The sequence below is a fragment of the Microtus pennsylvanicus genome, chromosome 2, assembly GCF_037038515.1.
Source record: "Microtus pennsylvanicus isolate mMicPen1 chromosome 2, mMicPen1.hap1, whole genome shotgun sequence".
NCBI lineage: Eukaryota > Metazoa > Chordata > Mammalia > Rodentia > Cricetidae > Microtus > Microtus pennsylvanicus.
The window spans coordinates 114386179-114410501 of record NC_134580.1 but is presented as its reverse complement, the minus strand read 5'-3'; positions in this window follow the sequence as shown (position 1 = coordinate 114410501).

Below are 24323 nucleotides of genomic sequence, written 5' to 3'. Positions count from 1 at the left end.
GCCAGGCAATGTTTAAATGAATGCAGTTTCCGTGTAATTATTTCAGGGTTAAGCGGCTGGAAACCAGAAACGGGAATACAGCCCACTGCCCTATTTACAACAGCTGAGACCTGAGTTTCAATTCAACCCCTGCCTTGTTAACTCTACCATCTTATTCTGGTTCATCCTGGGTCACCATAGGTGTGACTCGGGGTCCTGTGGAGGAACTGGCTCCCCAGGAAAAGTCTGGATTTTCAGATGCAGACTTGCTGAGAGTTCAAGACAGGTTGCTCCACCCTGTCAGCTCACCCACTGATGTTCACACTCCAGTGGACTCATTTTAGTTTCAATACTATCTTCCTTACACATATTAATTAGCAAGATTGCACACAAAAAACTTTTCTTCAAGATTGTAGGAGACAAAGCCAGAGAATTGGAGAACTGACAGCCATTTTTACATTAGACTTCCCTTAAGACACCGGGAAGATACAATTAAGTGGGAGGGGCTTGGGGTAGTTGAGGAAAGCAATGTCAAGAAATGAAGATCATTCCAACTCTGTCAGAGATGACTTTCATAGAAAATAGAAATTGGGGTGAATATTCGTTTCTATTGGTGTGCGTGCATGCTTATGTTCATGTGTGTTAGGAATAGATGTGTGTGGGGGAGGTTTGCATGTGTGGGTGTGTGGAGGCCAGAGGACAGCCTCAGGTACTGTTCTCCAGGTATCTTTTATCTATCTATCTATCTATCTATCTATCTATCTATCTATCTATCTATCTATCTATCATCTATCTATCTATTTTTGTTTTCATTTATTTATCTATTTTGACAAAGTTTCTCTAACTGGTCTTTGGCATCACCAAGTAGACTTGGTGTCTGGTGAGTCCCCAGGATCTGCCTGCTTCAATCAACTCGCTGCTGAGATTATAATCATACTTCTTTATATGAGTGTGTCATCATCTTTGGATTTTATGTATATTTAGGTCCTTACTCATTGAGACACACCCTTTATCCACTGAGCTTTACTTGGGTGTCTTTGTTTAAATTGAAGAATTCTTGGGAATAGAGTTAATTTATATTTGAGAACAATGTGGGATTTTAAAATTTAGTCTCTCATTTCTTATGATCGTTATCTGTCTCTAAGTTTGTTTCCGCACCTAGTTCAGAAACTAATTAGGAAGGATTTTTCCCTCTAGTGTGTGCATGTGGATATGAAATTTCTTCTGTTTACCTCAAACATTAAATGGTTTGAACACTTATTCTAATCAGCTTCAGAGTAAAGAAGTTTCCTGCAAATCTAGGGCATTGCTCTTAGAAAAAAAGATTCGGTGTTTATTTAATCCCCAAGGCTTTGAAGCAAATGAAGCATCTGCATATTACTATTCTCATTAGTGTCTTGTCTTGGTAACACAAATGTACAAACATCCTTTAGTTGTTTTATATGATATTTATTCCTGTTAAATACCTGGGGCCAAAAAGAAACCAGGCAAAAATGCAGATGAATAAAGCCACTACACAAAGCAAAACTAAGTACAGACGCATAGCTGTTGTTACTAATTCTAAACAGCAAGCACAGTTTTGGTCCATGTTTATTTTCTTAGGTCAAAAAGAGGCCAATACAATTTAATTGGGGACTTGTGCTTTCATCTATTTTGGGTACAATCCCTAACAAGGTTTTATTGAAGTAGAACTGGTCAGTAACATTCACTAGAATGTAACATCTATCAGAAACTGGAAGAGTGTTAAGTCGAACAAAGATTGTATTAAGGTCGTAGGAATAATGTCAGTGTTAATCAATTTCACTTGAAGTTTTGATGGTTAATCAGGCAGACACCATCTCAGAAGATTTCCCAGGCAAGTCTTCAGACCTCAAAGTTGATCTGTGATGATAAACCTGGAAATTACTATGGACAGGCTTGGGAAAGACAGTTACAGTTAGGGGATGATGTCAGAGTTTGAATAGCTGTTGACAGCAGGGATTTTTTTTTAGTACATCAAACATTTTAATGTTACAGGGACGCTATCTTATTGTAAAATGCACAAACACTAACAGAATGTATGCAGTGAGAAGCAAAGCCTTTCTCTCCAGATGCTGTTATCCCAAAGTAGTAACAGTTAGATATGTATTCTTCCAGAATATCTAACCCCCAGCACACAATGTAGATCTTAGTAAGGTTTTGTATAAACAATGGAAATTAATGATTTTCTGAAATATGAACTGGTTTTGGTACTGAAACTTACTTTTATGTTTACTAATTTCACAGACTTCCCCATTCTGATTTTTTTAAAAAACATACTTGTCTAGTATTTCTATAAGACTTCATAACATAGAACAAACTTTTGACGAGGACCTCTGTTAAAGTTAATTGTTTTAGGAATTAATTGGGCCAAAGAATTTTATGCCTTCCCCACTTTCCACTCCTGACAGCAACAGTTATCTCAAAAGATCCACAAAGGACACCACAACCTTGTACAAAAATGTTCACAAGAACATCTGCCTAGCAGCTGGCTATTACTCTTGGAATGATGCCATTGATTTTTGTAGCCAGGGGTTATTGTCTCAAAATATTTTATGTAAGTCCCTACATTTTGTCTTTTAAATTTTTTTCCCTTGCTTCACCTTTCTGGAATATGCTAAGAACGTATCATAGCAATGATATTTCCATTGTGGTGTTCTTCCTTAATAAGCCTAATTAACCTATTGAGAATCTTTCTCTGCATATTATTTGTGTTGACAAGGTTATTTGGGCAGGGGAGAAGAGAAAATCATTTTTCTGAAAGCTTTTTTTTTTTTTTTTTACTTTTAGTCTCTCACTGGTCCACGTTTGGTGACTTGGGTATTAAGGTCTTTGCATTTTCTGAACGCCTTCCTGGTTGGCAGCTCCAGGGACATCCATCTCAGTAAAATAAAGATGGCAGCAACATGCTGGATGAGTGTGTTACACTGGCTCAAAAATGGTCTCAATTCTCTTTGTGGCCTTGTGTCCATGCAAGCAGCAATGTGACTTTGTAGTGTCTCTCATTTAAGTGGTAGAAGCAGTTTATCTGCTCCCTGATTCGGAGACAGTCTTTAAGTTGTTTTACTGTGTAGAAGATGAAAAATAACTCTATCCTTGTTCTGAGAATAGACGGGAAGATACCTACCATGCTTTTTGTTGGCTGCTGGGCTCTCTGCGTCTATGTAAGCAAGGACAACCTAGCAGTTGACTTTTTCACCCTATTTCATATATGCCAAACAACTAGCCAACCATGTGACCCAATCTAGTTGAGCTACTATATGCCACAAATGCATGAGGATGGATTACTTTCCTGCTTATTTAAGCTAAATGACTGACCTATTGGCTTATGGGCTAAATATCAATTACTATTTTACGCCATTAAAGTTGGGATGGTTTCCTGACAGCAGTCACTGAATGAGCGATCAGTGTGTATGAATCACACTTGCCAAATTGAAACTTGAATACTTGCCCTTGCCAAAGTTTTATTTGCTGAAAAGAGTCACTGACCATTAGTTTTCTGCTTAGTCTAGTGGCAATATGAAGAATTAAAAAAAAAAACCCTTCTTTCAAATGTAATATGTGAGATTGTCAAGGAGCTCTGATTTCTTTTTGTACTGAATAAAGCATTAATAATCTGGTCCATTATACTCCATTACTATTGTTTAGTTTCTTCAGTAGCAAAACTGATTATTATCTTCATAATAGTAGAACATGATGGAAATTTTACTTACTGAAACAATGGACAATATTCTTCTTTCCCTATAGGCAAAGTATTAATATCAACTCAAAGCAAAACACTCTTAGTAGAGAATTTTGGAACATTAGTTTTATGTGGGATTTACAATAATAAAATTTGTCATTATTTTGGACTATTTTAGAGGAAATGAGAAAGTCTTATTTGATTGATTTGTCTACATTTCATATTTTATTTAAAAAATACTGTCAACTAAATAATTTTGCTCTGAAGGTACCACCAGTTATGTTCTTTCTTTTTCTTTTTTTTAATTCATTTATTATATAGGAATAACACAGAAGGAGAACCAAAGAAATTGTCAGAGACTTTCCAATCATTGGAATAAAACAAAGATATAGTGTAAAATAATTAAATTGTATACTAGTTGATTATGTTAGTTTAATGTGATCATTTGAATATAAGTTAATTGTACCTGAGGTCATAAAGTCATATACCATAAGACACATTCAGTCATCTTACTGATAAGGCTGTGACCCAGGGAAAAGATATGATTATATGTCATTACTCAGCCTGTATATTAGAGATCAAAATTTCATGCAAGTTTAGAGCTAATCATGACCCTGTTCATGATGAGAAGCAGGAAATAATTTTGTATTAATTAAATTTATTCATTTATTATATACCCTGACAGTGGTTTCCTCCTCCCCTGTTTCTGTTCAAAAAGGGGCAGGCCTCCCACGGGTGTCAACAAAGCATGGCAGATCAAGGTGAGGTAGGACTAAGCTCCTCTTCTCGTATTAAGGTTTGGTAAGGCAATCCAGAATAAGGAATAGGTTCCTAAAAGCCTGTCAAAGTGTCAGGGACAAGCCTGCTTCTACTGCTAGGAGTCCTACAAGTAGACCAAGCTATACAACTGTCCCACATTTGTAGAGAGCCTAGGAGAGTCCGGTGCAAGCTCCTTACCTGTCAATCCAGTGTTTGTGAAATCCTGTGAGCCTAGGTTTGTTGTTTCTGTGGGTCTCCTTGTAATGACCTTGACCCCCATTACTCATACAATCTTTCCTCCCTCTCTCATCCCAGTGGTTGGCTGTGGATCTCTGTATTTGCTTCCATTAGTTACAGAACAAAGGCTCTCTGATGACAGTTAGGGTAGTCACCAATCTGATTACAGGAGATGGCCAGTTCAAGCTACCTATCCTCTATTGCTAGGAATTTAAAGTCACTTTTTGGAAATTGTTAAACATACTATTGAGAAGTTTAGATAGTCACCTGACTTGACCTAGTAGTACAAATTGTTTTGCCTCGGGCTGGAGAGATGGCTCAGCGGTTAAGAGCATTGCCCACTCTTCCAAAGGTCCTGAGTTCAATTCCCAGCAACCACATGGTGGCTCACAACCATCTGTAATGAGGTCTGGTGCCCTCTTCTGGCCTTCAGGCATACACACAGAAAGAATATTGTATACATAATAAATAAATATTTAAAAAAAAAACAAATTGTTTTGCCTGATCCAACTGTCTTTCTGTGTTACACACACTCAACTACTGTGCAATCACTCTAATTTTTCACCTTAAAGGAAATTCTGCCTACTCATTTAAAAAAAATTCTGTTTCCATTATGCCTACCCTCTTGTGACTATACTTCTGTCTCCATAAATTCCATCCCTCCAGATTCTTCATACATATGCTTGTCTTCTTTTCTTTTGGGATTTATTTTCTCCTTTGCCCCGTGTAATATCAGAGTGCTCTACTCCCGTTTCTCTCTCTTGATTTCTTCTATGCCCTTTTCATGATTCTTCCTCTCTCCTGCGATGGCTTGAGTTTTATCCAATACACAAATCCTGAGATAAGAATTTGAGTGTAGGTAATTTATTTCAGAGATGATCCCAAGGGAAAACATGTAAAGCGATAAGGAGGTGAGATAGGGAAAGGAAATATTGGCAACAGGTATACTATTAACAAAAAGCACACAATAGACCCTGGACACCATGGCACTAAAGCCTATCTAAAGCATTCTAAGTTGGTGTGTGTGCTTGTGTGTGTGTCTCTCTCTGTGTATCTTTGTCTGTGTGTGTGTGTCTATGTGTCTCTATGTGCATTTGGTTCTTTATGAAACTTGATTTGTGGTTCTGAAGCATGAACTCTGCAGAAAATAATATCTCACAATGACAAAATGTTGGATATATTGGTAAGCAGCTCAGCCTATTTTTGCAGGGCAGGAATAAGGCTGGTGAACCTGTGTGCCTGCAGGTTCCAGTCTTCAGTGGCTGAAAGTCTTAGATGGATAGCATTCCCTGAGACCCATCACAGGGGCAGCCACATTTCCCAGAAAGAACATCTTCCAGTGCAAGGTGCTCTTTGCTCCCTTGTCCTTCTGACTCTCATGTGTGCTGGTTGCTTTATCTCAGCAATTCCTTCTCAGTACATCTCTGGCCCAGAGTTTCCTCTTGGTATGTGGAGCCTTAAAAATGCATCTCTGAATGAGCAGCCCTCTTCCTCCTCCAGTTCTTCCTGTGGCAAACAATACCCCCCTCCGCCATGCATTGCCTCTTTCCTCTCTTATTCGGTGGAAATATGTCTCTCTAATTCTGACTCATGGGCCAGACACCTGGCGTCACTGTCAGCCTTCACCGTTGCCTCTAATCACTTACGGCCTGTCTATTTAGAACACTCCGTCAAAGTTCTCTAGTCCATCTTCTCTATTGTGTCTGTCTTATGGCTCTTAGGATCTCTCACTTTGACAATTGCAATATTCTAATATTCTCGTGGCTTGTTCTTCTCTGGTTTCAATGTAAACTTCTCTCAGTACAGACCCCACACCATGGGAGAGTGGCCTTCTTCTTTTGCAAATCATCTATATCAAATTGCTTTTTTAATACATTCAATACTGTCTGCATGCTACACTCATTTCAAAAATCTTTTTTTATTAGTCACAAGGAGGCAGTGTTTTCTCTTTTGTCAATTTCTGAAGAGAGTAGTAAACAATAAAAATTAAACTTTTTGTAAAATTTTAGATTATACTTGCAAGCCCTACTGAGCAAAAGGTGTTTTGAAAGAAGACATCTTTATTACTGTCTTTAATTTCTTTAACTCTTGCTGCTCCATTAAATTATGTCATATTTAACCAATTTTGCATATTTTATTTTTCTAAAGACTAATTCATTCCAAGTAGATATTAGAATTCTATAAAGAATTCAGAATACTCTTAAATTTCTTTAGTTTTTCTCCTTAATTTACATTTTTAATTATAAATTTCCTTTCACCTCTATTTAATCTCATCAGAAATTGTTGTTAAAAGAATTTTAATAAATCAGGTTTTAGTCTCAGTGTAGTAATATGGGGAGCGGCGGTGGGGCTATGTCCCCAAAACCCCAGCCGCCTGCCCGGCTAGCTTATGCCCCGAAATAATTACACAGACACTGTATTCTTTTAAACACCGCTTGGCTCATTTCTACCTAGCATCTCCTAGGCTAACTCTCCCACCTGGACTAGCCCATTTCTTATCATCTGTATAACACCGGTCTTACCGGGAAGGTTCTAGCCTAAGTCCATCCTGGGTCGGAGCTTCATAGCATGCGTCTTCCCTGGAGCAGGTAGCATGGCGTCCCTCTCTGAGGTGTCTGCTCCGGAGAGGAGAGCTGCGGAGTCTGACCTCACTTCCTCTTCCTCCCGGCATTCTGTTCTGTTTACTCCTCCCACCTATCTCCTAACCAATGAGAGCCAAGCAGCTTCTTTTATTTTAACCAATGACCTTCCTCCATCAGTCTCAGTTTTTAATGTTTACTGTTATTTCTGTTGTTCACCATTTCATGGAGTTTTTCCATTAACAAAATATTTTCTTGTCCTCCTTTTACTGACGTTGCTTCCCTGTAGCAGGGGTGGAAGTTATTCCAATAGCCTCTTTGTTGGAATGCTCAGCTGACTTTTTATTTTTAGTCTTTTCCTTTACATGTATTTTAATATACACACTTAATATGCATAATATGCATATTTAAAAGGATTTATTTCTCGGTAGGTACTGCCTTCACACAACTCTGAATTGATTATCATTCTTGTCTAAGTATTTCTCTGGTCAGATGCAGTGCTGTGCGATGAAGTGAAAAGGATGTTCTAATCCAAATCCCTGAACAGAGGAGGAAACTCTCAGGTAGAGTCTGTGACAACAAAGTGTAGAGGTCACACTATGTGTAACAGTGTGTAGAGGTCATACTATGTGTAATCAATGTGTAGAGGTCATACTATGTGTAATCAATGTGTAGAGGTCACACTATGTGTAATCAATGTGTAGAGGTCATACTATGTGTAATCAATGTGTAGAGGTCACACTATGTGTAATCAATGTGTAGAGGTCATACTATGTGTAATCAATGTGTAGAGGTCACACTATGTGTAATCAATGTGTAGAGGTCATACTATGTGTAATCAATGTGTAAAGGTCACACTATGTGTAATCAATGTGTAGAGGTCACACTATGTATAATCAATGTGTAGAAGTCATACTATGTGTAATAAATGTGTAGAAGTCATACTATGTGTAATCAATGTGTAGAGGTCATACTATGTGTAATCAATGTGTAGAGGTCACACTATGTATAATCAGTGACTTGGTCTGTTGTCACTCCCCATGCCTGGAAGGAGAGGGGCAACACCTCTGGATACATGAAAAATAGGGGTTTGGTAGTGGACGTTAATTTAACTGTAACTGGAATGCTTGCTAAGATTATTTTCTCATGATGGACAAAAATCAGAGAAAATTTCAAGAACCTCCTTTTACATTTGTTGCTATTAAATGTAATAATTATGGTCCTTATTATCAAATAATAGCATTAGCATTTATCTTGATTGCTGTAACCTTATCAAATTTCATTTTATAAATGTCACATTCTTTTTCTGGCAATTAAAAATGAAATTGAATTATGTGCTGACAGCCAAACCAGTTTTTAAGCAGATTATGCTATTCTTTTAAATTGCTTACATAAAGTTTGATCATAAATTTCTAGCAAAATTTTCAAAGTTCTTTCTAATTTGTAATTTAAGTTGTATCATTTTTCTAAAACATAATATAACACAGAAAAATGAACAAATGTTCAAATAAATATATATTTCAAATAAATATGAACGTGTATAAATAGAACATATATAAAGTATTCTAGCATATTCTAACTTTGCAAATATATTTATCATCTTTGCTATCTTAAGTAATTAGAAAATAATAATGGAAAGAGGCAAACTTGTTTTCATAACCTAACATGAGATCATTTTAAAAATGTTTTACAAAGAGTTTTGTAAGAAGTAATCTACATGCTAGTTATTTCCATGTGCATTACAATGTATCTGTATAACTGAATAATGTTTTGCTTTTATTTGTCAAACAAAATCAGTTTTGTTAATGGGTTTAAATCAAATTGAACTCAATGCAGTAATTGTAGATGACTTCAATACTCTAGCCACCGGAAAGTCCTCTGAATAAAGATAAACGGAAAAGCTTCTTGAATAAGCTTGGCAGCTACAGTTAATCTGTGGGTATAAGGATAAGATTTAGAATGAAATTGGGAATTATGTAGATGTAGCAAACTGGCAGTAACAGATTCTTTTCTAAGATCTATCACTTCATTAGCCCCAGAAAGTTGGCTATGTTTCTAGTTCCAGACTTGATTTATCTCCTGTTGACTGGGCATTAAGTCCAATTAGACAGTGGTTGGTAACTACCAAGACTGAATGCAACTTACTGCACTTTCTTAGATATTTCGTTGTGCTGATCATTGTTGTGCTTCATAGATGTTGTAAATGGGTAAGATTATTTGTTCCTTTCTTCTCTCAGCAATTTGCATGGTATATTCTTGTACCATAGAAACTACATTGCAGGAAGGAAGCTTTCTGCTTAGATGCAGTTCAAATTATCTGAATCCTGTATCCCAAGTGTGCAGTATCTTCGGCAGCAGGGTCTTATCCTTGACTTCTGAGAGCCACCCTAAAGATAAATACATACATACATACATACATACATACATATCTACATACATACATAATACATGCACACATGTGAGCACATGCACACACACAAACACATTACACACATGCACATATATTGCTTTCGGAGTCACTTGAACCACTCTGACTGAGCATTCAAAAGGGGATTTCTGATGCCTGGAACTGGAATTTTTCTTGTAGAAAGCATTGTCAGTTCAAGCGACATAACTTTTAGAAAAATATTGAAATTAAATTACTTTCTAATCAAATGCTTAGTCACTCTTGTTTATTTTCTTAAATAGCCAAATTTCCCTTTCATTGATTTTTGCATTTTATTTTATTAACTTTCTGCTTTGGTTTCATTTATTTCTGTCTACTTATTTGGGTTTTTGTTTGTTTTCCTAAGTTATTTGTTTGATAAATCTCTGGTCTTTTTATGCAGTCATTGAGAGGTAAATTTCTCTTTAGGACTGTCTTCATCGTATTCTATAGCTTTGGCTTGTTGTGTTTTCATTTTTATTCAATTTTAGGGATTTTTATATTTTCCTTCTTAATTTCTTCAATGATCTATTCAAGAATCAATAGCATATTCTTCATTCTCCATTAGTTTGTGTATTTTCTGTAGTTTCTTTTGTCATTAATCTGTAGTTTTAATTTCATTGTGGTCAAATCAAATATAAGTAGTTATTTCAACTTTCTCAATATATACTGAGACTTGCTTTGTGACCTAATATGAAATCAATTTTAGAGTCAGTCTTATAGATTGCCAGGAAGAATATGACTTTGATTATGTTTGGGTGGCATGTTTTGTGTAGTTTGTTTAATTTATTTATCAGTCTTTTAATGTTAATGTTTGTTACTTTTTTAATAAGGTGAGAGTAAAGATACTGAAGTTACCTGCTATTCCTGTGTGGGTGTTAATCTCTATATGACTTTTTGTGTATTTGGGTTTTTGTTTTTTCGAGTCAGGGTTTCTCTGTGGTTTTGGAGCCTGTCCTGGAACTAGCTCTTGTAGACCAGGCTGGTCTCGAACTCACAGAGATCCACCTGCCTCTGTCTCCAGAGTGCTGGGATTAAAGGTGTGCGCTACCACCGCCCGGCTTCTTTTTGTCTATTTGTTTTATGAAATTGGGTTTGCCTGAGCTTGGTATACATATGTTTAGAATTGTAATGTCCCCTTGATGTGTTGTTCCTTAGATCAGTTTAAAGTGTGCTTGATCCTTTCTGACGAGTTCTTTTCTTTATGTCAGATACTTGAACACCAATGCCTGCTTCTTTCCTGTTTTAACTTGGTTGCGATAGCTTTCCCCAGCTTTTTATCTTGAGACAGGACAGATCTTTGAAAGTGAGGCATGTTTCTTAGATGTAAAAAGGTAAATTTTTATACCCAATTAAATTCCTAATCTAATGTGCTAGTCTGTGTCTTTTGACTAAGAAATTGAGCTCATTGATAAGCAGAGTTATCGAAAAGTACACATTAATTCTTGTCATTTTATTGATCTTTTGATGTTTGGAGTTTTCTAAGTTCTTATTGTGTAACTAGTAGTGTCTGAACATCATTGACTTTTTCAGTTAACATCTTGAAGTGTTTATGCTTCTTTTCAGTCTCAAGTATTCTTTCTAGTATTCACCAAGTACTAGGTTGCTGCTCATCTTCCTTTAAACTACATTCATTGATAGAGATTTAAGGTCAATTTTGTTACATGTATATGTATTTCTGCTCTTGATTAAGGTATTGTGATTGTGTAGTTTATGTAAAAATGTAATGTATAGAGGTTGTTAATAGGTAATCATAATAGTCAAGTTCGTAGTCATGTTAGTTAAGATTTTCTAGATGTACATAGATATATTTTAGATAGGCATTCTTTATATCTTTCAAAGATTATAGAATATGGCATTTTAAATGTTTTAATAACTTAGGGCTTTTCATGACAATGAGACACTCTGCTCCTGACAGCACCAATCTACTTCAAGAGGAAGATGGGCATCGAAGAGGATCCTTATGGAATTTGATAGCCATTTGGGCAAGAAACTGCTCTTGCCTGGACTGATGCATAAACTGGACACAAAGAACCTGCAGAGAGGACTGCTGAACTTGCCTAAAGGTGAGATGGTCTTTCGGGGTTCCTGATTCATGAAAGAGTCTGCAAGACATTCTTCAGGACAAGCAGATAGTGACTGTCTTTAAAATTTCATGCTTTGTGGAAATGTCTGCTGGAAACTATGGGCCTGTAGGCCAAGATGGATGCCCCAATGGTACAGAGAAACTTTGGGTGACTGTCCAGGCAGCGAGATGTCTCTGTCATTTCTAGAGTTTTGGATTTCTTGTTTGCTTAGGGGATATTATATCCTTCTGGAGTCTTTGATGGAGTTAAAGAATATATAGATAGTTATAGTTTTCCTTAGTTATGAAAAAAGATAAAATAGATGTAAATATTGTAACTTTTACTTGATAACTGTTTTGTTATATGTAATTTTGCTATGTTAAAGTTAAAGCCTTCCTTTTCTTTTTTGTTTAAACAGAAAAAGGGGAAATGATGGAGGAAGGTCATTGGTTAAAAAATAAAGAAACTGCCTTGGCCCATTTTATTGGTTAGAACACAGGTGGGTGGAGTAAATAGAACAGAATGCTGGGAGGAAGAGGAAGTGAGCTCAGACTCGACAGCTATGCTCTCTGGAGCAGAGGCCATGCTCCCCTCTCCAGGGCACATGCGATGAAGTTCCCGACCGAGGATGGATGTAGGCTAGAATCTTCCCAGTAAGCACAATGGGCTAGTCCAAGAAGAGGCTAGATATAATGGGCCAAGCAGTGTTTAAAAGAATACAGTGTCTTCTGCAGGGCTGTCTCTCTTTCCCACGATCCAGCCCCCCCCCCCGCACCCCTCCCCAACTCTGCCCTGCTGTATGCTAGGACCAGTGCTCAAGTACAGTTTTAAGCTCCTAAACTAAGGCGACCCACCCAGAGCGGTGAGTGCCTGCCTACCGGGCAGACCTCAGGGTCCCATGTAAGGGAGCCGGGCACCTTCAGCTCTGGAGCCAGGCTTCCTGCGCACTCCTGGATACCATCCCCCCCTTGCTCCATTCATCCTGTTGGCCCTGGATCATTGGGCTACTGGCGGCCCTGCTTAGTTGCTGAGGAATCTCATCAGGACGGGTGAGTGTGTGCTATCCAGGGGCGGACTGTCCCGGAAGAGAGCACAAACCCCCTCCCCCAGCTCCTTCTGCAGGGCTGTCTCTCTTTCCCACGATCCAGCTCCCCCTGCACCCCTCCCCAACTCTGCCCTGCTGTATGCTAGGACCAGTGCTCAAGTACAGTTTTAAGCTCCTAAACTAAGGCGACCCACCCAGAGCGGTGAGTGCCTGCCTACCGGGCAGACCTCAGGGTCCCATGTAAGGGAGCCGGGCACCTTCAGCTCTGGAGCCAGGCTTCCTGCGCGCTCCTGGATACCATCCCCCCTTGCTCCATTCATCCTGTTGGCCCTGGATCATTGGGCTACTGGCGGCCCTGCTTAGTTGCTGAGGAATCTCATCAGGACGGGTGAGTGTGTGCTATCCAGGGGTGGACTGTCCCGGAAGAGAGCACAAACCCCCTCCCCCAGCTCCTTCTGCAGGGCTGTCTCTCTTTCCCACGATCCAGCCCCCCCTGCACCCCTCCCCAACCCTGCCCTGCTGTATGCTAGGACCAGTGCTCAAGTACAGTTTTAAGCTCCTAAACTAAGGCGACCCACCCAGAGCGGTGAGTGCCTGCCTACCGGGCAGACCTCAGGGTCCCCTGTAAGGGAGCCAGGCACCTTCAGCTCCGGCGCCAGGCTTCCTGCGCACTCCTGGATACCATCCACCCCTTGCTCCATTCATCCTGTTGGCCCTGGATCATTGGGCTACTGGCGGCCCTGCTTAGTTGCTGAGGAATCTCATCAGGACGGGTGAGTGTGTGCTATCCAGGGGCGGACTGTCCCGGAAAAGAGCACAAACCCCCTCCCCCAGCTCCTTCTGCAGGGCTGTCTCTCTTTCCCACGATCCAGCCCCCCCTGCACCCCTCCCCAACCCTGCCCTGCTGTATGCTAGGACCAGTGCTCAAGTACAGTTTTAAGCTCCTAAACTAAGGCGACCCACCCAGAGCGGTGAGTGCCTGCCTACCGGGCAGACCTCAGGGTCCCCTGTAAGGGAGCCGGGCACCTTCAGCTCTGGAGCCAGGCTTCCTGCGCGCTCCTGGATACCATCCCCCCCTTGCTCCATTCATCCTGTTGGCCCTGGATCATTGGGCTACTGGCGGCCCTGTTTAGTTGCTGAGGAACCCCATCAGGATGGGTGAGTGTGTGCTATCAAGGGGCGGGAACGGTTCCTACTTCTACACTGAAGAGATATACCCAGAGAGTCAATCACAGCAAAGACTGGACCAAGAGACCAGGCCTCTCCTGGCTCCATTTGAAGGAAGAGATGGGAAGGCGCCAATACAAGAAATCCTCCAACAACCTGAAAGGCAACATGACACCACCAGAAACCAGGGATCCCGAAATAAGAAGAATTGTACACCCTACTCCTGAAGAAATAGAAGAAATCGACTCAAAAGTTAACTATATGAAAATAATAGAGGACCTTAAACAGGAGGTGAAAAACTGCCATAAACAATTAGAGATTACAAACAAAAAGGTAGAGGAAATGAATAAATCGCTCAAAGACACGCAAGAAAACCAAGAGAAACAAGAAAAAGCAATCAAACAGGTTAGGGAAGCGGTTCAAGACATGAAGAATGAAATGGAAGCATTGAAGAAAGCACAAACCGAGGGAAGAATGGAGATGGAAAATCTGGGTAAACGAACAGGAACGACAGAGACAGGTACTAACAACAGATTACAAGAGATAGAAAAGAGAATATCAGACACTGAAGATACCATAGAGAAAATAAACACACTGATCAAAGAAAACAGCAAAACCAACAAATTCTCATCACAAAACATTCAGGAAATTTGGGACACAATAAAAAGACCAAACCTAAGAATAATTGGAGTAGAAGAAGGAGAAGAAGTGCAGCTCAACGGTACAGAAAATATACTTAATAAAATTATAGAAGAAAACTTTCCCAACCTGAAGAAAGAGGTACCTATGAAGGTTCAAGAAGCATACAGAACACCAAATAGGCTGGATCAAAAGAAAACATCCCCTCGCCATATAATAATCAAAACACAAAATATACAGAATAAAGAAAGAATATTAAGAGCCGCAAAGGAAAAAGGCCAAGTTACTTATAAAGGTAAACCTATCAGACTTACACCTGACTTCTCTATGGAAACCATGAAAGCCAGAAGGTCCTGGATAGATGTACTGCAAAAACTAAGAGATCATGGATGCAAGCCCAGACTACTATATCCAGCCAAGCTTTCGTTCACTATAAATGGAGAAAACAAAATTTTCCAGGATAAAAACAAATTTAAACAATACGTAGCCACAAATCCAGCCTTACAGAAAATTATAGAAGGAAAATCACTAACCAAGGAGTCCAACAATGCCCACAATAACTCAGTCATCTAGAGACCTTTCACCAGCGCATCTCAAAGAAGGGAAACACACAAACCCTACTACTAAAAAAGTGACCGGAGTTAACAACCACTGGTCATTAATATCACTTAATGTCAATGGGCTCAACTCACCTATAAAAAGGCACAGACTAAGGGATTGGATTCGAAAACAGGATCCAACATTCTGCTGTCTACAAGAAACACACCTCAACCACAAAGACAGGCACCTACTCAGAGTAAAGGGCTGGGAAAAGGCCTATCAAGCAAATGGACCTAAGAAACAAGCAGGTGTGGCCATATTAATTTCTAACAAAGTGGACTTCAAACTTAAATCAATCAGAAGAGATGGAGAGGGACATTTTATACTCATAACAGGAACAATTCATCAGGATGAAGTCTCAATTCTGAATATCTACGCCCCTAATATAAAAGCACCCACGTATGTAAAAGAAACATTACTAAAACTCAAGGCAGCCATCAAACCACACACACTAATAGTAGGAGACTTCAACACTCCTCTCTCACCAATGGACAGGTCAATCAAACAGAAACCTAACAGAGAAATTAGAGAATTAATGGAGGTAATGAAGCAAATGGACTTAACAGACATCTATAGATTATTCCACCCGAACAGGAAAGAATATACCTTCTTCTCTGCAGCTCATGGAACCTTCTCGAAAATTGACCACATACTCGGTAGCAAAGCTAACTTACACAGTTACAAAAAAATATTAGTAACCACCTGCGTCTTATCAGATCACCATGGATTAAAGTTAGAATTCAACAACAATGCTACCCCCAGAAAGCCTACAAACTCATGGAAACTGAACAGTCAACTACTGAACCATACCTGGATTAAGGAAGAAATAAAGAAAGAAATTAAAGTCTTCCTTGAATTCAATGAAAATAAAGAAACAACATACTCAAACTTATGGGACACTATGAAAGCAGTGCTAAGAGGAAAGTTCATCGCACTAAGTGCCCACTTAAAGAAAACAGAGAAAGCACATATTGAAGACTTAACAGCCCACCTAAAAGCTCTAGAAAAAAAAGAAGCAGACTCACCTAGGAGGAGTAGAAGATTGGAAATAATCAAACTGAGGGCTGAAATCAACAAAATAGAAACACAGAAAACAGTCCAAAGAATCAATGAAACAAAAAGCTGGTTCCTGGAGAAAATCAACAAGATTGATAAACCCCTATCCAAACTAATCAAACGGCAGAGAGAGAACACGCAAATTAATAAGATCAGGAATGAAAAGGGGGACATAACCACAAACACAGAGGAAATTCAGAAAGTCATTAGATCTTACTACAAAAGCCTGTATGCCACTAAACTGGAAAATGTAAAAGAAATGGACACTTTTTTAGATAAATACCATTTACCAAAATTAAACCAGGACCAGGTGAACAATCTAAACAGACCTGTAAGTCGCGAAGAATTAGAAGCTGTTATCAAAAACCTCCCTACCAAAAAAAGCCCAGGGCCAGATGGGTTCAATGCGGAATTCTACCAGAACTTCCAAGAAGACCTAATTCCTATTCTCCTCAATGTATTCCACAATATAGAAACAGAAGGGTCACTACCAAATTCCTTTTATGAAGCTACAGTTACTCTGATACCAAAACCACACAAAGACTCAACCAGGAAAGAGAATTACAGGCCAATCTCACTCATGAATATCGACGCAAAAATCCTCAACAAAATACTGGCAAACCGAATCCAAGAACACATCCGAAAAATTATACATTATGATCAAGTAGGCTTCATTCCTGAGATGCAGGGCTGGTTCAACATACGAAAATCTATCAATGTAATCCAGCATATAAACAAACTGAAAGAAAAAAACCATATGATCATTTCATTAGATGCTGAAAAAGCATTTGACAAAATTCAACATCCATTTATGTTAAAAGTCTTGGAGAGATTAGGGATACAAGGGTCATACCTAAATATAATAAAAGCTATATATAGCAAACCGACAGCTAACATCAAATTAAACGGAGAGAAACTCAAAGCCATCCCGCTTAACTCAGGAACACGACAAGGCTGTCCACTTTCACCATACCTCTTCAATATAGTGCTGGAAGTTCTAGCAATAGCAATAAGACAACATAATGGGATCAAGGGGATTCGAATTGGAAAGGAAGAAGTTAAACTTTCGTTATTTGCAGATGATATGATAGTGTACATAAGCGACCCCCAAAACTCCACCAAAGAACTTTTACAGCTGATAAACAGCTTTAGTAATGTGGCAGGATACAAGATCAACTCCAAAAAATCAGTCGCCCTCTTATACACAAAGGATATGGAAGCAGAGAGGGAAATCAGAGAAGCTTCTCCATTCACGATAGCCACAAACAGCATAAAATATCTTGGGGTAAATCTAACCAAGGAAGTGAAAGATCTATTTGATAAGAACTTTAAGGCATTGAAGAAAGAAATTGAGGAGGATACCAAAAAATGGATGGACATCCCTTGCTCTTGGATTGGGAGGATCAACATAGTAAAAATGGCAATTCTACCAAAGGCAATTTATAGATTCAATGCAATCCCCATCAAGATCCCATCAAAATTCTTCACAGACCTGGAGAGGACAATAATCAACTTTATATGGAAAAACAAAAAACCCAGGATAGCCAAAACAATCCTATACAATAAAGGATCTTCTGGAGGCATTACCATCCCTGACTTCAAACTCTATTACAGAGCTACAGTAATGAAAACAGGGTGGTACTGGCATAAAAACAGAGAAGTCGACCAATGGAGTCGTATAGAAGACCCGGATTTAATCCCACAAACCTATGAACACCTCATATTCGATAAAGGAGCTAAAAGTATACAATGGAAGAAAGAAAGCATCTTCAACAAATGGTGCTGGCACAACTGGATGTCAACCTGTAGAAGAATGAAAATAGACCCATATCTATCACCGTGCACAAAACTCAAGTCCAAATGGATTAAAGACCTCAATATCAGCCCGATAACACTGAACCTGATAGAAGAGAAAGTGGGAAATACCCTACAACAGATGGGCACAGGTGATCGCTTCTTAGGTATAACCCCAGAAGCACAGACATTAAGGGCAACATTGAATAAATGGGACCTACTAAAACTGAGAAGCTTCTGTAAAGCAAAGGACACTGTCACTAAGACACAAAGGCAACCTACTGATTGGGAGAAGATCTTCACCAACCCCACAACAGACAAAGGTCTGATCTCCAAAATATATAGAGAACTCAAGAAACTAGACTTTAAAAGGCTAATTAACCCAATTAAAAAATGGGGCACTGAACAGAGAATTCTCAACAGAAGAAGTTCAAATGGCCAAAAGACACTTAAGGTCATGTTCAACCTCCTTAGCGATCAGGGAAATGCAAATCAAAACAACTTTGAGATATCATCTTACACCTGTCAGAATGGCTAAAGTCAAAAACACCAAGGATAGCCTATGCTGGAGAGGCTGTGGAGGAAGGGGTACACTCATCCATTGCTGGTGGGAATGCAATCTTGTGCAACCACTGTGGAAGTCAGTGTTTCGGTTTCTCAGGAAATTCGGGATCAACCTACCCCTCGACCCAGCAATACCACTCTTGGGAATTTACCCAAGAGATGCTCTATCATATGTCAAAAGCATTTGTTCAACTATGTTCATAGCAGTATTATTTGTAATAGCCAGAACCTGGAAACAACCTAGATGCCCTTCAATGGAAGAATGGATGAAGAAAGTATGGAATATATACACATTAGAGTACTACGCTGCGGTAAAAAACAATGACTTCTCGAATTTTGCATGCAAATGGATGGAAATAGAAAACACTATCCTGAGTGAGGTATCCCAGACCCAAAAAGATGAACATGGGATGTACTCACTCATAATTGGTTTCTAGCCATAAATAGGGACCACGGAGTCTACAATAGGCGAATCTAAAGAAGCTAAGTAAGAAGGTGAACCCAAGGAAAAACATATAGTTATCCTCTTGGATAAGGGAAGTATACAAAATTGCCGGGGAGAAAAGTGGGATGTTGGGGGTGGGGTGGGATGGGGGTAAGGGGAGATGGGGAGAGAAAAGGTAGAAGGAAAGGAGGGGGGACTTGGGGAAACAGGAGGATCGGGATAAAGGAAGGTTGGATAGGGGAGCACGGAACCCCATTTCTTAGTTAAAGGACCCACTTTAGGATGGGCAGGAGACTTGACCCTAGAGGGGATCCCAGGTGCCCAAGCTGAGGCCCCCAGTTAGTTCCTTGGGCAACTGAGGATAGGGAACCTGAAATGACCCTATCCTAGAGCAATACTGACGAATATCATGCATATCATCCTAGAACTTTCATCTGGCGACGGATGGAGATAGAGACAGAGACCCACACTGGAACACTGGATAGAGCTCCCAAGGTCCCAAGGAGGAGCAGAAGGAGGGAGAACATGAGCAAAGAAGTCGGGACTACGAGGGGTGCACCCACCCACTGAGACAGTGGAGCTGATCTACTGGGAGCTCACCAAGGCCAGCTGGACTGTGACTGAAAAAGCATGGGATAAAACTGGACTCTCTGAACATGGCGAACAATGAGAGCTTATGAGACGCCAAGGACAATGGCAAGGGGTTTTGATCCTATGTAATGTGCTGGCTTTGTGGGAACCTAGCCAGTTTGAATGTTCACCTTCCTAGATATGGACGGAGGGGGGAGGACCTAGCACTTACCACAGGGCAGGGAACCCTGACTGCTCTTTGGACTGGAGAGGGAGGGGGAGAAAAGTGGGGGGAAGGGGAGAGGGGTGGGAGGAGGGGGAGAAGAATGGGAGGAGGGGGAGGGAAATGGGAGGCTGGGAGGAGGTGGAAATTTGTTTTTTTTTTCTTTCTTTTCTTTATTCTCCTTTTATCAATAAAAAAAATACATAAAAAAAAAAAGAATACAGTGTCCGTGTAATTATTTCGGGGCGTAAGCTAGCAGGTGGCTGGGGTGCTGGGGACGCAGCCCCGCCGCTCCTATTACAACAATTTATCAAGGAAAGCTTTTCCTTCCCTTTCAATTATGGAAATCTCCCTGTGCACAGTAATCTGTGTTGGCAGACAAGATCTGTCACACTTCAAATACATTATGCTATGCACTGAGCACAGGTGTACCTAATTGCATCTGATGCACTGATTTAAGTAGTTGAGGTGTTTTCAGCCCAGTTGTGGCAGCTATGACAATTTGGGGCAGTCATGGGCCAGGCAAAGTTGCTTCCTGCTTAACTACTGTGACATCAGTAAGGGTTACTTAATCTACCATGCTCACCGCTGCTGGGGTATCTAGCTTTGGTGGCTACAATGGGTAAATCCAGGGACGCTGAATGCAAGGGTCTCTTCTCAGCTGAAGATCCCTGGTGGAACTGCGTCTGTTGATGTTTCTCTGTACAGAGAGAGGCACTTAAGGCTGTTCCTCATTGTGGCTACAATAGCTGTGTCTCCGTGGGTGGCAGCAGCAGTTGTTACACTGTGGCACCAGGCCAGATCTTGAGAGATCACTGGAGCTAATAGTTACTGTTAATCAACTGGTGGATCAGAGAAGTGGCGATAGCAGATGACCAAGTGATGACTTTCATTGGTTTCTGTGCTTCCTTAAGGAAAATCACCCACTCACTCAGACAAGGCCTCTAATTTGCCATCTTACCCAGAATTCTCATGCTATTCCCCTTAGAAACTAAAGTATTGTAGTTACAATGACTAGAATAGAAATAGTTTTGGAAGTAAGAGTTCTCTAGACATGAAGAGTTAGTAAAACTAAAGAAAGTTTTGATTAAGTCATAGTTGTCCATTAGACTTAAGTTTCAGCTTCATTTCATTTGGGGGTCCTGGGGACTTAACCCAGGGCAAGTGCTAGGACATTGAGAACACTCCGCTCAAGAGCTTCGGTGATAGACGATGGTATGGTTTTGATTTTAATACATACTGGGAATGCTCAAATAATTGAATGCTGTATTAAAATTTATGTATTTTATTAAAACACATTTCTATAGCAACTATACTTTTAAAAGACTAGGATTAGAACCTATGATCAAACATATTATTTACAATAAGCAAGTATTTTATTTGCACACTAATTTATGATCTGGGAAAATTATTTACCTCATTAAGAAGAATATTTGCAACAAAATTTTGCATTGACATATAATACTTAGTTACCAAAATTTTAACAGTTTAATAATGCTTTTGTAATCAATTATGCTACTAATGATTATAATTCTTTAATTTTTTACACTTCAACCTTTATGAACTTTACCAGCAGAAAAATGTTGCCGTTTATTCCACATATAGAGGAATATAAGGAAATAAAAATTTTCCAGAATAAAATACTTTAACTTACAACTCTATAGAGGAATCAGAACAAAAATCCTGTTTCAGACAAGAAAAGACAGCATATATATATATATATGTATATATATACATATATGTATATATATTTTCGAGACAGGGTTTCTCTGTGGCTTTGGAGCCTGTCCTGGAACTAGCTCTATAGACCAGGGTGGTCTTGAACTCACAGAGATCCACCTGCCTCTGCCTCCAGAATGCTGGGATTAAAGGCGTGCGCCACCATCGCCCAGCATATATATTTTCTTATTACCACTGAGAATTTGCTCTTTTTAAGGGAAAATACTAAACTTTTATTATATTTAGCTTTCTTTGGATATACTTACATTTCTCTGGATATAGTTAAAATAGGAAAAACCGTGTTATTACATTGTTGGAGCCAGTTTAAAATTTGTGAAAACAATGATACTCATTCAAAATAAGTCTGAGAACATATTCACTGCAGAAAGCCATTTATGGAGAAGAGACCTGTGTGGGTAGCATCAAGAGCACATGACATTCACACACATGCAATAGAATGCTTTGGGACTGGGCCAGGTCATGTAGAGGTTTAGGTAAAGAAATTAAGGAAAAATACAAAAGTACTACAGCATCCATCTGCGTATTTCACTGCACAATCGATGTCTCTAGAGTTGTCCATGAAATTCTCAGTTCCTGCAAACCATAGCTCTTACAATTAGGGTTAATTTCTCAGAACCACTTTTATGCCTCCTGCTAGAACATTCTTTAACAAACTGCCGGTAGTTCATCTGATGTCCTAGTACTGTGTGGCCCAACAAAACATCCTGTAGCAAAGAAAACGCTCTGTGTGAGAGCTGTTCGTACGGCATCCACTAGCCACAAGTACCTTTTGAACATTTCAAATATGGCCCACACTACAAAAGAACAGTATGCATGGCATGTGTAAATCTAATCATTTTAGTTTGAAGTTTTAAAAAGTACATTATATTTAGCCACCATATAAGACAGAACATCTTTAGTGTAATATAACTCTTTTTGATTTACTATTTCCTTTTGATTAGGCCAAGCTTCTTGAAAGTTAAATATTAACTTCTAGAGACTGGAAAGTTATAGATGTTTTCTGTCCTCTGTTGGAGGACACTGAAGCTATCTTATTACCCTGTAGACATTAACCAGCTTTGTGTCTAACTAACAACCTAATTTGACATCCCTTCTGTCACTCATAATGCATAGTTCCGGCATCTCCCCTCTCCTTCCACCTGGTATTACTACCCTGCCGTCTCTAATTGCTGCTGTGGCAGGCATGCACACAGTCAGAACTCATGAGAACATTGCGCTTTTGATGTTTCTGCAAATCATATTTCAGGGCTGCTATCCATCTGACTTCACTTACTATCTGCAGAGTTCTTTCAGGCTGCACATTTTGCTCATGGGTGAGATTCAGAGGCAGCCTCTAATGACTTTGCTCTGTGTGGGTTGCAATTCTTGTTAGCATTTTCTACAGGTAAGATTATGGCCTTTATTCTCTGATACAGTAGTTTAGAGTGGTTTAAAACCCCAGCTCTGATCTCTTATTTCTCTGTTAGCCTGCAAGAGCTCTGAGGATGATGGAAAGAATGGTGGGAACTTCCTGGTAACAAAGCACTGTGGTGGTCAGGCACCCAGCACTGTAGTGAGCAACAGAGATCTCTAGTCCTGGATTCTCTCCCCATGGTGATTGCCTTTGGCTTTGCAGAGAATTTCCATTCGGAAATTTGCTTCTGTCCTCATTTATTTTCCTGAATACTTTTCATTAAAGCCCAAGTCTGGGGCCAAATTGTGCCCTGTCAGTTGAGTTTCTAACCTCAATACCCCTGAACACAAATTGTACTTACAGCCAGGATGTCAAAAGGTGTTAAAATGAGACCTTAGTTTGGGCTCTAATTCTGGCTGATTGTGATTTTCTTACAAGAAGATGTAATTTGGGCACAGATACCTGCTGAGTGATGAGTACATGGATACAGAAGTTGGTTATCTCACAAGCAGAAAAGAGACATCTTGGAGATAATCATGTTTTAGGCTGCCATGGTCTTAACAGAAAATGAATTTCTGTTGCTTAGTTCTCCTATTCTGTAATACTTCAATACAGCAGATCCAATGAGTTAATACTAGCTTAAAGGCTAAACATCTATAAGTAAAACACAAAGGTCCCAGAAAAGATCTCCACCAAACCCACATCTGGCTGAGAACTGATTTCCAAAATATTTAATGAACTCAAGAAACTAAACACCAACAAATTAAATAAACCAATTTAAAAAATGGGGCACAAATCTAAACAGAGAATTCTCAAAAGAGGAATCTCAAATGGTAGAGAAATGTTCAGCATCCTTAGCCATCAGGGAAATTCAGATCAAAATTACTCGGAGATTCCATCTTACATCTGGCAGAATGGCTAAGATCAAGAACACAAATAACAGCTTATGCTGGAGAGGATGTGGAGCATTGTTAGTGGAAGTACGAACCTGTCCAGCCACCTTGGAATCAATATGGTGATTTATCAGGACACAGAAGAAGGAGGGATGGCCCAGAGACCTGGGATAGAACTGAACATGATGAGTGAAAAGTACAAAGGCAATAAAATGATTCCTAATTGTATTCTGCTGTGCTCATAGTTTGTTGCCTTGAATAATTGTCCTCAGAGAGACTCCCTCCCCCCCCGAAACTGATGGAAGCAGATGCGCAGGCCTACAGCCAAACATCAGGAAGAGTTTGGGGAATTCTGTGAAAGAGGGGAAGGAAGGATTGTAGGACTCAGAGGGGTCAAGAATACCACAAGCAAACCCACAGAATCAATTGACCTGGGCACAACTAATCTG